General features: G+C 40.5%; 1 protein-coding gene across 3 annotated transcripts in view; it reads left to right on the top strand.

The window, feature by feature from the left end:
• Positions 1 to 566: 566 nt before the first annotated feature.
• The window catches only part of RC3H1 (ring finger and CCCH-type domains 1), a 57,940-nt gene continuing 41,114 nt past the window's right edge, over positions 567 to 17,392 (top strand). Inside the window, exon 1 of one of the 3 annotated variants that reach the window (XM_015635674.3) lies at positions 567 to 752. The gene's annotated coding sequence lies outside the window, so the exon portion shown is untranslated. Of the gene's footprint in view, positions 753 to 1,007; positions 1,385 to 17,392 lie in introns of those variants that run through there. The other 2 variants (XM_015635675.3, XM_033516487.1) reach the window with 2 other exon arrangements.

The following is a 17,392-nucleotide window of genomic DNA, read 5'->3' as shown; positions in this document are numbered from 1 at the left end:
CCCAGCAGCGAGCCCACCTCTACGCCTTCACTAGGGACTGGTGGGCAAAACCCCGAATGCTTTGCCCTGCACGGCTACGTAAGCGAGAACTTAATTTGTGTTGTTTTTCCCTGAAGCAAGAAAAGTAACCGGCTCGAAGCAATAAGGTGTGATGGCATGAGGCAACCGCATGGTCCGCCAACAGAGGTTCCTGACGAAGAGAAAATGGCGGGCGGGGGGCCCTTAGGAAGCTCACAAAACGCAGAGCGCTCCCCGGGAGCCACTCCATGTGTGAAAAGCCTTGACCTGCCCTCCCAAATCCACTAAGACGAGGGCGAGGGCGGGGGCGGGGGGGTAAAGCCCCACCTGAAAAGAGGAAGGCATCTGACATTGAAGATCGTCCCCAACGGAGCACGAGGTACACTCCCCAAGCCGGGCGATAGTTCCACCGCCCTGCCCCCACGGGCTCCAGGCCGTGACTCGGCTATTTCTCCTCGTCCCCTCCTGTCCCAGCCCGTCCTGGCTGAGGGGGAAGGCAGGCGCAGGAAGGGGCGGGTGGTGCGGTGAGAGAGGGAGGGACGTGGGCGGTGAGAGGAGCAGTCGACGCACAAGATGGCCGCTGGTGGAGTGCCAGTGGGGTGGTGGGGGGTGATGGTGACGCTGGCCTGGGCCTCGCGAGTATTACTGGAGGAGCAGTAGCAGGGCGCTGTGGCAGTCCCGGTGTGCCGGAGCTGAGGGGCCCGATGGGCGCTGCAGGAAGCCCGGCCCGCGTGGTGAGTGTGCTGCCTCCGCCGCGGGGTGCGGGGAACAATAGGGCGGGAGAGCTCTGCCCGCCTTGCCGAGAAAGGAGGCGGAGGGGCGGGCGGTGGGACGAGATGATCTCCAGAGGTGCCTTCTAATAATTCTGTGACTTTGTGCCTCGCCAGGCCTCAGGCTCCTGCCCGGCTCGATTTCCGAACGCCTCGGGCAGGCGGGGAGGGACCGCGGGTCACTGTACCCGATGGGGGGGAGGCGGAGAGGGACTGGGTCCGGTTTGGGGGTGGGGAGAGACGGCATCGCCTCAGGCTGCGGCGGCCAAGGGACAGGCGGCTTTTGTGTGTCCCCTCTGCCTGCTGTTGTTTTTTCCAGGGGCTCTGCCTGCCTCTGCGTGAGAAAACTCATCCCTGTGTCGCATTGAACAACAGAGACGGAGGGAAAATAATGACAGACCCCTACCCGTCCCCGGGACACCTCTCCGCCCTGGGTTGTGGCTCTTTTGTCTGTCGTGCCTGAGGGAAGAGCGAGGTGGCTGCGGCTCCCTCTGCGTGGGGACAGACGATGGTGAAACCGCACAGGATCTCCCCGACTTGCACTAGTTTTTCCACCCTGGCATTGTTTTGGCTGTTGGATTACACCCACAGAGTGGGTAGGGTTTCATGCCGGGGGTGCGGTGTTGGTATAGCTGGGATTTAATTTGTCTTGATGGTTGGGAATGTCCTGGTGTCAGGTTTTGTCCTCAAAAGCCATTGTGAGGTCTGTCTTGTTTTAAAGCAGGGAACTGATGCAGGTTTTGGTTTTTTTTCCTAGGAACTGGGAATGTTTTGTTTACCTCCGCATGCCTTTTTGTCCAGAATGTATCTCTTATTTTTATAAATTTTAGTCAAGTACGAGTGACAAATCATTTGTTCCTCTAGCAGAAGCTACGGTTTTCTGTGTGCTTTTGCCATATTGAAAATGGCTGAAGTGGGGAAAAAAATTAAAAATTTGCAAAAATAATTAAAAGGTTCAAAGTAACCTGGATTGTGGCTGAGCTGCTTTAATCATTGTAACTGGTGTACAAGTGCTGTCATTTAATGACTCTGCTGGAAGATAAATGCAGCTGTTAAATTCAGCATTTATACTCTATTCACATTATTTAGCTATAGAATTGTGAGATAACACAGGAATACTATGAGGCAGAAGTTAATGTATTCCTAAACTTACGTTTTCTTACTTCTTTTGGGCTTATAAGAATGTTGAGGTAGTTAATTTTGTCAGCTATAAATGTCTGTATTGGTGTGTTTGAAGTCACTGAATGGGACTTCATGGCTGTATAAATAATCTGTGTTCAAGAGCACTTTGTACATTATTGCCAGTTTCTAAGCTTCTCCAGGAGCACCATGGCTTTCTTCAGTGAATTAATGCACGATGCTGATAATGAAATCATGGTTCCCACTAACCTAACTAGAAGCAGACATTATCAGGCACCTTTTCCCTTCCCAGTGATAGCTTATGGCTTGGCCTTCCTGTCCTAGAAAAGGGTCTGTCAAAGTAGACAGTCAGGCTGCTTGGAGGGAAATTTAGAAAGGCAAGTACCATCAGAGCAGTCTGTTTTGACAACCAGAGATTTGAGTTTGTCAGTCACTTATGAGCAGTGGAAACCTTCATTGACATAAGTGTGAAGTAACTTGTATGGTTTCTGGTGTTTTGTTGTTTGTTTTTGTGAGGGTTTTTTTGTCAGCTTTGTATCCAAACTAGCTTAGTTTAAAGTGAAATATTTTAGAAATTTCTGATGGATTGTTGTGTGCTGATAGTTTAAAAAAACTAGCGTTCCCGTGAACAGAAGAATGTTTGAATCTGGAAACTGCAGACATTAATATCACAGAGTTTAATTTAGGGGCATCTTGAGACATGTATTATTATAGAAAAGTGCTCATGCTGAAGCAGCTGAAGAGAAATGAGCAAGAATGCTTTTGGAAACTTCTGTCATGTTGCCAATGGTTCACCAGCAATCTGGGTAGAGCCATTATCAACTTGTTGAATTAAACATGACAGAAGTTGAGATTCAATGAGTGTGTATATTAAAATAATGCTTTAATTCCATTGTATGTGGTTCAGAAATCTTAGTTGATGCTGATGCTGGCTACCTTTGATAGTGATGGCAAAAACTGACATCCCATTTAATTAGGGTCTCTATCTCTTAACTAACCAGTGCCGTAAAAGTGTGTTTACTTAGAAAATTGACCTTTCCCAGTCTGTAATACGTAGTGATATGAAGGATAGTTACCTTTTTTAATTATTATTTTTATGCACCAAAAATCAGAGTTTACATGCTCAGTATCTGGGAAAAAAAGTTTAATCTATTTGAAAGAACTTGTGGAGTTCGTAGCTTTCCAATGGTATGACACGTAAAGTTAAATTAGAAGGGAAGAAGTCATCTGTGTGTAGGTTCCCAAACTTCCCGAGAATCTCAGAACAGTGATGCAAAAGCCACTATAAGGTATCTTTTAAGCAGATGACCTTTATAAAACTTTGTAATTTTTTGCAAAGCCTACTTATTGTTTAAAATTCTTCTCCCCCCTGGAATCAGTGAATCATTTTGCAGATTAAAGTCTGTGTGGTTTTGTGGTTTTAGTAATCAGTAAATCAGATAGTTGTTTGCTGGAGCATCCCAAGTAATATTGGCTGGTGGGCCAGAAAAACAAATCTGACTCAAAGTACATAAGAGATAAACCATAGGGAAATTAGTATTTTGAAATTAATGTCTTGGAATGTAGTAGGTAACAAATATGAAACCATTATCATACAGGAATAAAGATATAATATGCTCCTATTGTGAAAGATTGTTATATAAACACACTTCACCAACTGAAATTTCAGTATGACCTTCAAGATTCCACGTAGGCTTTGTTACAATAATGTAGTCTGAAGTCTAGGGAGTCTGTTGACTGAGAAGGAAAGCCACAAATGTTTACTTACATTATACTACTTTCCTTTCTGTGCAGAGATACCACAGTGTGCCTGGAATTATGTGCAGTTCCCATCACCGAGTCTGACCAGTTGTTTTACTGAAGAAGTGAATCTCTTGATAATTACTTTTTGCATCAGTCTTATTTTCTTCATTACCAGTATGGTTAAAGTTGAAATGGTATTAGATTTCCAAGGGCTAACTGATTTGCTAATGAAGTTTTTTATTTGTGGAAGTGTGTTAATGGGCAAGAAGGTGCAAAAGTCCTGATGGCTTATTATAAGTAGATTTTTCTGATATAAAGACAATTTCTCTTTAGAGTTCTTAAGGAAACAGCTTTCCTGTTACTGCATGATAGCAAGTAACCATGCTACTGATGGTTCTCCATCAGCTGGAGAAGAAAGAGATTTTGGTGATAGAAATAGCAAGAATTCAAAATCATTTGCTATAAATGTGTGATGTCAGAGGCAGTATCAGTTGTGCATTACTCTGTGTTAGAAAGTGTAGAGGAGTGTTACATGCCAGTATGATGGGTGTCCCAGCCTCACATTGAGATGACTTTCTAATGGAGTGAGAAGGAAGGCAGCTGCGGAGGGTCTAAGGGAAATTTTCACCAGATAGAGATGACTTATAATATGCATCATGGCATATACAAAAGGGCCTGGACATCCTATGCAGGCTTTTACATGAAAACTTCTGCCCCACATACTAGGTTGGCTTTTCTTCCCCCAGGGAGAAAAAAAAAAAAAAAAAAAAAGTATTTCAGGAAGCTTAAACCATATGAAGAATAGATCTCTCTTTATCACTTGATTGTACAAAGTAGGTAGAGACCCACAATGTAAGCTACCTTGTTAGAATGAAGACTTTTTTTAGGAATGTGGACAAAAATCTTCATATGAGAGAGAGATATAAGGAGGAGGAGAGTGGAGACAAGGGAAGAGGATTGTTTTGACACATGAAAGGATTCTTTTTTTCTCGTTCTGTTCATAAGAAATAGAAGATACTGCAATTGAACTGAAAAGTGTTGGAAGTATTGCTGGAGGAACAGATCTTTCGCTTGCTTCACACGGATTGGGAGAGAGTTGCCATGTAATTTGATACAAAGAACAGAAGAGAGTGTTTGTGTCAGGGAATACTGTGGTGGGTCTGTAATTCAATATTACAGAAGCTGGAGGATTTATTGACATTTATGCTTTCCAGCCACGGTCACTAAAACCACGATAAGGACATGTTCTTGCCTCTTGCAGAATAGACCCCTTTCACTACAAATTGCTTGCAAAACCACATTTTAAAGTATTAGTTTTCAATTACTGAACTTCTAGTGTTTGTGGTGTGCATGTTATATTGATCTGAGACAGGACTACTTAAGCTATGAGACAACTGAAGAAACAAAGTGTTTGGTGTAGCTGAAATGGCTGAAATGTGCTAGGCTGGGAAAATAAGATCTCACAGGTGTTTCCTTATTCCTTTTAGTTTGTTTTTTGTTTTAACATGGAAAGTCTGGTTGGTTACATCTCTCTACTATTCCAGTTTAATAGGTGTTTTTTAAAGTGTCTAATTAAATACTCTTTCAAAGCAGGCTGTTAATCTTAAATCTGGACATTTAAAATGTAGTTATTTTTCAGGATGCCTCCATATTTATTAGACCTTGTCAGGATAAACTTTGGAAGTTGAGGTATGGTTGTTTTTAAACCTGTTGTTGTTAACAAAATGCTGGTTGATCAGCTGATGGAGCAGGAATGCTTGTAGCCTGGATCTGAAGGTGTTCTCAGCACTTTCTCCTGAGCTAATTTTGAGCAATTACTTTAGTTCAAATGGTGAGCAAGTTGGAAGGATTTTCAACTACAGCTTTTAACTTGCTTACAATTTAAAAAGGAAATATCTACCAGAGTAGCAAGAATCTCATCTCTTTGCTGTGCTTTGGAGGTTTTCAGGGGCTTGCAACTAAATAATTTTGATAAATTATGTTAGTGTTGGTTCCCATCTCAAAATAAGATGCTATCTTTAGAGCAGAAGGAGTAAGATTCAGGGAAGGTATTACAAAGCAAATTAATTGAAATTCATGCCATGGAGGATGGTCTTAATTACCTGCTCGTTAATGAACCAAATTCTGTGGAATGCTCCCAGTGTTTGGTAGGATTTAACTTTGTGCTTTGTTTTTACAGTAAACATTACTCATAATGACTTAGCACTCTTCACTCTTAATAGCAATTGTGTTTGAATTAGTGACTTCTCCATTTCCTACTACAGTGATTGTAATATAAATGCCCTTCAAAAGTGACTGAAATAAAACTCACTGTTGACTAACTTTTTTTTGTAAGTCACATACTTTCAGCTTATTCTCTTTCCACTTCCATTCCTTTTCTACCACTTTAGAATGGAAGTCCTTCAGGTACTATTTGATGTTAGAACTGTACCAACAGATGGAACTGTAAGGACTTCATTACCCAGCCAGTTACAGTACAGCAAGAGTAAAGTGTTTTGTCCTGTGGGTTTATTTTTTTTAAATTCTGTGCTAAGATGCAAGAAGTGAAGGAGAAACCTTGGAATTAATGGAAACTAAATTGTAAAGCAACAGTAGAAAGTGAGTTTGATTACCTTAATGTGGCATTCCTGAACTGTGGAATGTTGCATAAACATTATTTTATGGCCATTAAGGATTCCGGCAGTTATGCAGGCCTAATGATAATTAAATCTCACCTTTCTGGATGTAAGCTGTTCTCTGGGAGGCTTAGGAGGAAAAGTTCCCCTGCCATATATACATGAACATTATGCTAATGAAATCTTGAAAAATCTGCTCATGAGTCCAGTGAAGCAATCATCTCTGTGGTGTGTCACAATTTAAAATTCCTGTTTCATTATATGGAAATCAAGCCTGGGTTTTGCGCCAGAGATTTAAGTGGTTTGAGGGGACAGGAAGCAGCGACATGCTGTCCTGCTTTACAATCTGTATATGGAAGAAAGAGGAGGAATTGTGAAGCAAGTCTCAGTCTCCACCTTCTACAAATGAAAAATCTTCACAGCTATGTATGATGTTGCATATACATTTCTTGAGCTCTGCTAGAGCATTTTTTGTTTAACATCGCATCTGGGAAATTGGTTGAAGACGTGTCTGAGGGGCTTCATACCAAATCACCCGTTCCCCTAATGTAAACAGCACTAATTAATCACATTTGAAAGATCTTGATAAATAGCTGTTTTTCATCATATAGAAATTGTCACTGCTCACCTGCATTCTTGTTAATTATTGTATGGGTAGACAAAATCCAGAAAATTTTGGAAGCTGGAAAATGGCTTGCTCTTATTTAGCAGCTCTGAAGGACAGTAATTCTTGGTCTTGCTTGCTTTGTATAGGGGATATGAATTTTGGAACAAAAATAAATGAGAGCAGGGCAAAGTCTCACAAATTACTAAAGCAATTGCAAAGGTAATACCATTCTCTGATGTACCTTTCCAGACTTGAAATAACTTTTCTTTAAGGAGTTTCTCTTTGCTTGCTAAAATGCTCTGTTTTCTTTGTAGGACTGTTTTTTTTTTTTCCTGGGTGCATGGTTACCTTTACATCTCCTGTTCTCTTTAATGATCTTTCATTTTCTGGTATTAATTTTGTTCTGGTCTGAGCCACTCATCAGTTCAGCCAGGTAACAGAGGTGTCTTATTGCCTCTTAGTTTCATTGCTTTATAGTTCAGAGTTGCAGGATGGGTGGTTTGGAAAATGGAGCAACCTGTGGTACTCTTTGTTCTTGGACTTCACTGAGGACTATCGAAACATCACTGCTTCCTCTGGAACTGATGAGAAGTTAGGGAGCATTGTGACCACTTTGTTGTCATAAATTTGAAAGGATAGATGGAGGAACATTAAAATAAGTTAAGCTAAACTGGCCTGATGAGATGGACTGGGTTAGTTAAACCAGAAGCAACAACTCAGATTGTCTTTCCTGTTTTATGAGTCATTCTGCCATATAATTGTGTAGAAGGCCTCCTGTAGAATTAATTAGAAAGGAGGCCTTATTAGTGCTGCAAAAATCTATAGTAAATTCTAATTTTTGTCTTCCTTGTTTAAACCCAGCGTTATGGATTGAAGCCTTAACACTGTAACTTCTTTGCAAGTGAATCATAACAGCGGAAACAAATGTTATTCAGGAAAGTGAGAATTACTTAAATTTCGGCTGCTTGGAGTAGACCAGATTATTTAAAATGTAACTGGTTTGTTGCCAGCTATTGTCGGATTCTACTGAAGAGGTGTGAGCCGGCAGGATTGTGTTCTGGACTAACCTGTGTGTTGATTGTTAGTTTCCTGTACTTGCGCACTGTATTAAACCATGCTAGCTGAAGGCACTTCTTCCATGCTACCTTTTAATGCTGCTTATCCACTGTTTTGTAGTTTATACGAAGCCATTTCTTGGTTTGAAGATGTTTAGCTTTGATTCCATCTGGTTTTGACTCTTGAACATTTTATTCCCTTTTAAGGATGTATTTGTGTTAAGAAACATCAGGGACATGAATAATTTTAGTGCACCGAAAAGGTGCCTGAAGTAAGGGTTGGCTGTGTTTGGAAACCCTCTAAATCATCCCATCTCTGTTTTTTTATAAAAGGTTCCCTGTTGATAACAGTGTGAGAGTGGAGGTATAATGGAATAACCTAGTTCTGACTTGTGCCAAAATGCATTGTGAAACTCAGCTTTTCAGTTTTCCCTTTAGCTTAAAATGCTGCTTAGCATTATGTCTGTAAGCATGTAGGCATAAAGATTCTGCTGGAGTGCAAGATACTTCTTATTTTTATTAAAATAATAAAGTGGAAAGCTGTGCACAAAGCTCTCAAAACACCTTAGCTGGGAAGCAAAAAGGCACAGCCCAGTTGGTTGCAAATCAAAATAAATTCCTTAAGTTATACTTGTACTAAATTTACCCTTTAATTATTACTAGACTTAAGACGTATCTTCTCTCTGAGCAGTGTGATTTTTTTTCAGAATATATTCTTGGTGGGGGAAAATCTTAATCTGTCCTTAATGCATGATGTTCTTTCTCATTTCTGTAGCATTTGCAAAAAGGAAAAAAATAAAAATAGGACTACTAAGATGGTATCAACACTGGCAAGTAGCTTTCAGGCTTTTTTTTCCCTTTAGCATTCATTCATTTACCAGGAGTATTTGGAATTCATCAGTTAAGGCAGAATAACCTAAGTGTCAATGTCTGCACTGTAGTTCATGGGAATACAATATTTCCCTCCTGATTTTTTGTAAATCAGAGAATTTACATTATTTCAGCAAACAGAGACCTGTAGTAAGCTTTTCTGACCACTTCTTTCTCAGTGGAATTTTTCTCTCAAATGCTTCTAACAAAATAGCATTCAAGGGCTGGGTGGGGATGTCTGTGGGTGTGTTTCTGAGGATTTGTATGCTCACAGCAGTTTTTCTGTCAGTTTTTTGATTCAGTAGACTGGTTAAGAATGGAACTTGAGCTGTGTCAAACTGAAGCTTGGCCATGATGTAGGTGATTCCAGGACATACCAGGAAGAAAGGCTTCCACAGAAATCCTTGGTATTGGCATTTGAGGATGTGATGTGGCTATTGCATTAGGCATTACAGGAGAGGAAAGGGGTGTGGAGTCAGGATTACTCACCAGGTATTAAAACAGTCACAGGTATATTTTAGCTAAAATCTCGATTGAAAAAAACACCCAGCATTCTACAGTGTCGTTCTGTGAGTAATAGAGGCATTCACCTGATAAATAAAAATGTGATTTATCCTTCCCCAGGAGAGGGGGGTGGGGGAAAAAGCCCTTGCTTATTTACCAGTTCATGTGACAGTAATTGGGAGCCTTCAGAAAGGGGAAGTGTGTGACAGCAATCCTTTCCTTCAAGCACATTGATAATTCATTAATGTAATTTCAGAAACTTAGTGTAGCTTTTGAGAAGTGGGAATAGTTAGTGATGTTGATGGGACAAGCTGCTATGTGAATTGTCATTGCAGAATAAAAATTGATGGTAAGACTATGGAAATCCAGTGACTCGAGTATGCTAATAAATACATTTAAATACTTTGTTCTTGTAAGGTTTTGCATGCTGAATAATTCCCAGTGCAGTTATGAGGGCTTCACTAGTGCTATTACAGCTGCCTTTGGCTTATCCATTTTTAGAATTTTCTCTTTTGAATTGTTTGTCATTAGGTTTTAGCTTACTGTCATTGCTTTTATTCCAAAAACAGCAAGTGACTGAATACAGGAATGTGTAAAGGGATTGCATGGGTGGTAAGAGTGTTTCAATGCCTAGTTTTCCTTTCTTGTACTTTATCGTATATTTGGATACCTGCTGTTTAACCAGACTTATACAACACAATTTACACAGACTTATGCAACACAAGTCAGAGGCAATTTAAATTATCAAATCATGCAAATATTGGCTGTACATGGCTGGCTTGTTATTTGTCATGACTTGGACTGCAGCAACAGTGGTGCAAGGGGCAGCTGAGTTCTATTTTTAAGACTCTTGAAAGTAGGAAATTGGAAAAATGGAAGGTGCTTTCTGAGCAGTCTATGTGTTTCATAACTGTAAAACATTGATCAGATGTACTCTCAAGGTCCTGGAAAAGGTAGCACTGCAGTCAGGGTGTGTAAAGGCTCAAATACTTGTAGTCTCATAGCAGTCTGGAAGAGTGCCTATTAAAAGCTCATGGTGAGCTGTGCTAGCTACCTCAAGGAGATTGTCAATGAAAATTAAATCACCCAATTCAAGTACAGAGATGCTTGGTTTTGTAGATATCATTATTTTCTTTCTCGGTGTATTTCAGTCTTATCTTAAGATACTGGACTAGATAGGCCTTATCTAGCACAGTATCTTAGTTTTCCTTCAGTGAAGTCTATATTTCTGTAAATAAAGTTCATTAGTGCAAGTTTCCCCTTTGCTTTTAAAAAGTTAAGCTGGTTCAGCATGTTGTGGAGATCTGTGTACTTTTTCTGGCAGTAGTTTGTGGGATAGTTTGTGAGATTGTATCCCATGGTTTTGTTTGGGTTTTTTTTTTTTTTTTACATCTTTCTGGTTGCTCATACTGCAATAATATAGTTGTAATATGTTTTTAGAGATGAATATGTCTTTGAAGACTGGGAATGAGAAAAATTCTTCTTTGTGGACTGCTCCATTTAGAATAAGTCTCATGCAAAGTAAGCAGTATGAGGACTTCCATTTTAAAAGACAACATTTCCAGTTTGGAGGAACTGTTTTTACAAGTCATAGGCAGCAAAATTCATCAAGTTGTCACTGGATTTTTAGTCGATTACTCCCAGGATTATTGCATTTTGCCTTCTTGATTGAATGATTTTCAAGTTATGTAACTTTAAACTTCTACAACTGGGGTTATAATTCAAAACCTCTTTATAAGAGGATGTAGGATATTTTTTTCCCAGTTGAATTCAGGCTCCTGTGAAAAATAAATATACCTCTTATCAATGATAGGAGGATCAGTGAGATGTTGGGGGTTGGATTTTTTTCACATATACATGAGTATCTTATGTTGTTTGCTCTATTAAAAAAATAAATGTAAGGCAACAGCTTTCATTTTTGTGGTTAAGCTTGAAATGTTTGTTACTGGTTTAAGAGTAGGTGTTTAATGGAACCCTGAAATTTGAGCCTTTTGTTTCCACTCACTAAAACTATGGATACTTTTGCCAGGGGTTTGACACTGGCTAGAAGCCAAGTATCCACAAGAAAAACCCCAAAAAATTATTCTCCTCTGCTATAGTTGAGCAGAAGATGGGGAAAGAACAACTAAAAGGCTCATGGGGTGAGATAAGGATTAAGCGAAAACACTCTAAGGGCAAAATAGCCTAAAAATCAAAAGGTATAAAGAAAAATTTATTAACAGAATTAAAAGAGGGTAATGAGAACTAAAATAAACCTTTAGAACACCTTCCCCCCCAGCCCTTCTTTTCCCTTCATTGACAGCAGAAGACAAAACATGGGATTTGTAGTCAGCTTGTCACTTCTAAAGATCTTCAGTTCGTTTGGGGAAAGGGGTCTCTTCTGTTATGCTGTGGGGTCCTTCCCACAGGAGACAGTTCTGTGTGAACTTTTCAAACGTGGTTCTAATTTTCACGAGCAGCAGTCCTGCCAACCTGCTGCAATGCAAGTCCCTCTGACGAGCAAAGCAGTCTTCCCACAACTATTTTTCGTGGGCTATTTAGTTTGTGGGGTGTAGTTTTTAAGGATGACCTGTTCTAGAATAAAAGCAAGGGTCCTCTGTCTCTGGAAGCAAGGGTTCTCTCTGTTTCTGTTCAAGTTTCTCACTGTATTACAGCTCTTTAGCATCCACACACTGCAGTGTGAGCACCTTTTTTTTTTTTTTCATGGGCTGTGGGTGAAGTCTGCATCTCCTCATGCAATTCATGAATTACAGGGAAACTGTTTTATAATAGTCCTCACCACAGCTTGCAGAAGAATCTCAGCTCCGATGCCTGGAGCACCTCCTCCTCACCCTTCCTCCTTTTCGCCGACCTTAGTGTTGCCATGTTGTTCTCCTCACATGTCTTCACCTTTTCCTTTTTTCTGACTTGGGAGAGAATTGCCGTCCGTAGGTTTGCTCTCAGATTCTATCTTTATAGAGTTCCACAGCGCTGAAAAGTTGATTCTCTCGGAGGAACGCATCAGGAATTGCTGGCCATGCACCACACTGGTCACATGGTCCCCGCTGGCACCACGCTGGCTGCTGGCTCCACTCCGTGACTCTCCTCATGAGGGGCGCTGCCATCACTTCTGCTCCTCTGTTCGCATCATTGCTGGCTCAAAGCAGCTAAGCAATTAAAGTTCATTGCGAGCCATGCCAAAATGGCAGCGGCCGTGTGGCACTGCCTTGGCTGGTCCTGGCCCCAGCCACCCCTGGTCCTATAGGTGCTCCTGCGCTGGCCCTGACCTCATGGTTTCGGCTGTGTGGCTGCTCGAGGTACCAGGATAGCCCCTCGGCAGCATGGCCCCAACGGCCGCACCGGGAAGAGGCCCAGCGGCCCCCTAACAGAACCTCGGAGAGGCAGAAGAGAAATTGTGCTTATTTTTTTTTCCTTTTAAAATACGTCATTGCAGAGGCGTTGTGGCCAGCCAATGCGTCCATTGTCAGAGCCTTAGGGATTGGCTCTGCTGAACATAGCAGATATTTCGAAGAGCTTCTCTTTCAGAAGCAGCCTCTGTGGCTTCCTCTGCCTCCACTAAAAGCCAGATTGTGTTAAACTAACACAACTTTCAATGATGTTGTCAAGCTGTAAAGAAAAAATTCTAATTTTATAAATCTAGATGGTGAGACTGACAAGGCTACAAAATATTTTTTCATGTAATTGAAGGTTGCATGAAAAGTGATTCAAAAGGAGTACCTTGCCCTAGCCTATTTTTGTACTCTGGAACTGCCTTTTTTAGCAGTGCTACAAATTGAATCACCAGCTTCCAGTATCGTTTAAAGCAAGTGAGCCTCAATTACATTCTGAGTCAGACGTACCTCTATTAACCTGCTTTTCAGCAGCAGTTGCGTGACTTCTCCCGCTGCTACTGAAGTACTTTAAGCCCTGTGTGAATGGTAACTTAACACTGCCTAAAAGTCTTGAGCAGGTTTGTGCTGAATAGTGATTGAAGAGTGTTTGGATTTTTGCATCAAATCTGTTAGAAGTTTGGAGAAAATCTTGTACAGTGTGTTGACTAGTTAATTTTTTATTTATGCAGTTGTTAACAAGAGAACTGAAATTCTCCAGGCTCAGTGCCATTTCTGCCACAGCTGCCTCTTGACCTTGGATGACTCCAGAGCTGTAGTGTGGAGTAGGTTGTGTTATTAAAACACAATTGCAGTCTCTGTCATGGAAACAGGTAAAATAAGATAAAGAACATAAGTTTCACAGATGAATAATATTCCTGCTATTATTGCAAGAGAAGCTATTAAAGGACTCAGCAAAGAAGTATATCTGGTTTTGTTTTGGCTCTGTAAGCTATTTTTGTATCCACTATTTTAGCATTTACAATTGCTTCCTTATTTGCATCTAGGTTCTGGGGGCGGTAAGGTGATGTGAGTTATGGACCGCTAGAGCATTCTCTGGACAGTACTTTCCTCGCTGCTGTAACTGCAATGAGCTGAAATGATGGCTTTGACTATATTTGCATAACTTGCACCATTAAAAATTGCTTAAATCTAGCAATTTGAAATAGATAATTTTGGTGTAGATTTAGTATAAAGTAACAATTCCACAAATTATTGCTCATATTCCTTATTCCATTTCACCTACTCTCATCATTCCAACCTGTTAGTGTAGTCATCCTTACTGTTAGGATTGCTGAATAGCATTTAGGTAGCTAGTTAAAATTTAGTCAATACTTTTAAGATGGCTTCTATTAATGAAGAAATGTATAAAAAGTCTGTGTTGCCCCAGTTGTGCCTAAATAAGCTGCTTATGAAACTACACCTAAGAACTTGACAAGTCTACTGATGATAAAATTGTCTGCCTTGAAGCTCCTTTTGTGCTTCCCACATTTTTTCCCTTGTTTCTAGGACTTCTTAACCATTTAACAGATATGGAACATCTTTTGGAGCCTTTTAGAAGTGAATATGGGAAGGAAGGGAATTCGGTTTGGATAGGCCTAGGTCTGTAGCAGAGATGAAGCATGGGCATGGAGACTACTTTCTGTGAAGTAGTTTAAACTTGCCCTGCTCTAAGCCTGTGCTTGTAAATGCACTGGGAATGCTAAATAGGTAAAGTTTCAGTATCTGTCTTCCTTGGTTGTAGAATGCAAATATGAGTCTGGAGCCTCACAAGGCTAAGGTGGTTTACAGTTATTAGTTTATTTGGAGAGATTATATTCTGTTGCTGGTGTGCTAAATCTCATTTAGAGTGTCATGCTTATACATAGTGTGTTGGGGTGACAGATGCAAGATATTTACCTTTATCTGAGATGCCTAACTCTGACACCCAAGAAAGCACTGAATTTCACATAACACCATGGAGACAAGGTTGAGAAACTGAAAATGTGAGTAAATGTGTAAATTAGAGACTTTTTTAAATCACTGGGTGAGAAAGTTAAAGGTTTAAGCTAGTTTAGAAAATAGGAGGCAAGATAGAGAATTTAGGGTATTGTCTCTTCTTCCTTCTTAATCTTCTAGAGGTTCTGGAGTAGTAGTAAGTGATTGGATAGAGAGTGCCGCAGTGCAGCACACAGGTGTTGGGTCATGGGGTCACTAAGAAAAATAATTTAGTTGGCATTTGTTAATTGGGTAAATAGAGATATAAAAGACCTTGGAAAGGTTCTTTGTTAGTCATTTTGCACCTTTCTGTCTTAGTGCGCGTAGTTCCTTGTACCTTTTATACATGTAATGTAGATAAAAGAAGAATAAACAGCCAAGTCCAAACAAGAGAAAACTGCCTCTCTCTCATCAGTCTCAGTCCAAGGGGGAAAAATAACCCAGCCACAAGTGTCCCATCAAGACAGTAGTGTCTGTGATTTCCTTTGTTTACAACTTGGGTATTTTAAGATCATCAGAGTGGATCAGGTTGGAAGGGACTACAGTGGATCATCAGGTCCCACCTCCCTGCTCAAGCAGGGTCATCCCAGAGCACATGGCACAGGATTGTGTCCAGGCAGGTCTGGAGTATCCCCAGTGAGAGAGACTCCACACCCTCATCTCTGTTCCAGTGCTCGGTCATTGCACAGGAAAGGAGTTCATCATGTTCAGATGGAACTTCCTGGGCATCCTTTTCTGCCCATGGTCTCTTGTCACATTGCTGGGCCCAGGGGAGCAGAGCCTGGTCCTTGCTCTGAGCCATCCCTGTAGATAGGGTCAGAGACAGATGAGCGCCTCTCTCAGCTGGGTCTCCTTTCAAGGCCAAACAGCCACAGGTCCCTCAACCTTTCCTTGTGAGAGAACTACTTCATGCCCTTCCTTATCTCTGCAGCCTCTGCTGCACCTGCTCCAGGAGCTCCAGGTGTCTCCTGTCCTGAGGACCCCAGACCTAGACACAGCATTCCCAATGTGTCTCACTAGGGCTGAGCAAATGATCAGCCCTGGAAGAGCTGGCACTGCTCTTCCTAATGCATCCCAGAATAGCATTGGCCTTCTTGGCCACAAGGGCCAATGTTTAATTAATTTTTAACATTTCTCTTGGCAGCTAGACTTGACTTGATGTAGATTATTTTCTCTTGGCAGTTCCTCAGGCTGCCTGCCTCAACTTTTTGGTAAAATTGCAGTGTTGTGGTGGGCACAAAAGCGTTTTGTTGTGCACGTTGTTTGTAAATGTATATCTTTTCTCTGAAGCTGGTAGCACTCATTATGATGGAGCCATACCATTTCAGCATAATGCAGAAATGATATCACATGCTTGACTGAACAGGTGCATGAAGTAGATGAGCTGATTTCTTGAGGTTGATGATATAGTTCAGTAATTCTGTATGAAAATCTTTGAGAGAACAGTGTAATGGATAGAGATATAATAAGGCTCAGAGGGTGAAAAAAACGTTATTTTTCATTGTGAACTCCCACTGTGATAAAATGTATGTGCCACAAAAAATAGGTGCTCCATTGCCTTTTGAAATAACAGTAGTCTAGAGGTGGCTTTGTATGCAACGTGGAAAAAAATAACCCTTCTTGTGATTATTATGTTTAAAATGAACTCATACATTAATCAGGCAGGCAAGCAACTACATTGGTAGTTAAAAATTCACCAGTTTTCACTGATCTTGACTTTCTGCTTTTATTAAAAGATTTTTTTTTATGTTTAAATGCAGTCTTCCAAAAGAAATTGCTTTGAAGGTAAATAGAATAACTGAAGCTTTATTAGAGAATACTCTTATATAAACAGCAGTTATTATATGTTATTTACATGAAGCTATTTGCCATCTAATTCTAAAATTAGGGCAACATCTACCATAAGAAAAGCCACCTCCCAGTCAGAGACATGAGGAGTGAGAAGAAAACACTATAAAGAAGTCCTAAGACTTAAGTTTTCAGGTGGACACCAAGAATGTTTTCTGAATACCTGTGGAGTTCTTCATAAAATGGGATTTTACATTTCCATTTTACTCTTTCAATAACAATGAAATAGAAGCCTCTTCTTGCCTATGCTGGGCAGTAGCATTTCTATTCACTTAACACTGCTCTTACAGTATATTTTGGCATTTCCTTACTATTGCACCTGGAATTTTTAACAGAGGTTTGGATTTTTTAAGTCTGCCAGTCAGTTTGAAAACAAATAAATAGGAAAGTGACAAGTGTAATGCCAACACTTGGTCATAAGGGGAAGGAGGTGCGGAGGAAGTTCAGACTATTGCTTGATTGTTGCTTTGTAAGTTTATCAAGTAAAAAATTTTAGTAATATTTTCACAGTACACTACAAAAAAGAAAAATTTCTGGATTATTTTTTCTTTATGGAGACAGTATTCTTGCAAGTTTGCTGGGGAGCAGGGGATAGGGGATAATTATTAAAGGTTGTATTATAGGTTAGAAGGCTTTTTGAACAGTTTTTGACCACTATCTCCATCCAGACTATAAGTCTGCCCTTCTGTCTCATTGACATTGCAATTGTCATGTTATTGTAGCTGTAGTGTCACTGACATTAGTTTTGCTGGGTCTTCTCAATGATTCTTGACCAAGGAGGGATAAAGGCATTGCAGTGACACCAAGATCTTCCTGTCTTAACTTACTTTTAACTTATTTTTATCTAGCAGATGAGTGTAGTAGTAGATGTCAGGTA

Source organism: Parus major, chromosome 8 (genome assembly GCF_001522545.3).
Source record: "Parus major isolate Abel chromosome 8, Parus_major1.1, whole genome shotgun sequence".
Classification (NCBI taxonomy): Eukaryota; Metazoa; Chordata; class Aves; order Passeriformes; family Paridae; genus Parus; species Parus major.
The sequence above is the reverse complement of the archived record's forward strand: the minus strand, read 5'-3'. Positions and strand labels throughout refer to the sequence as shown.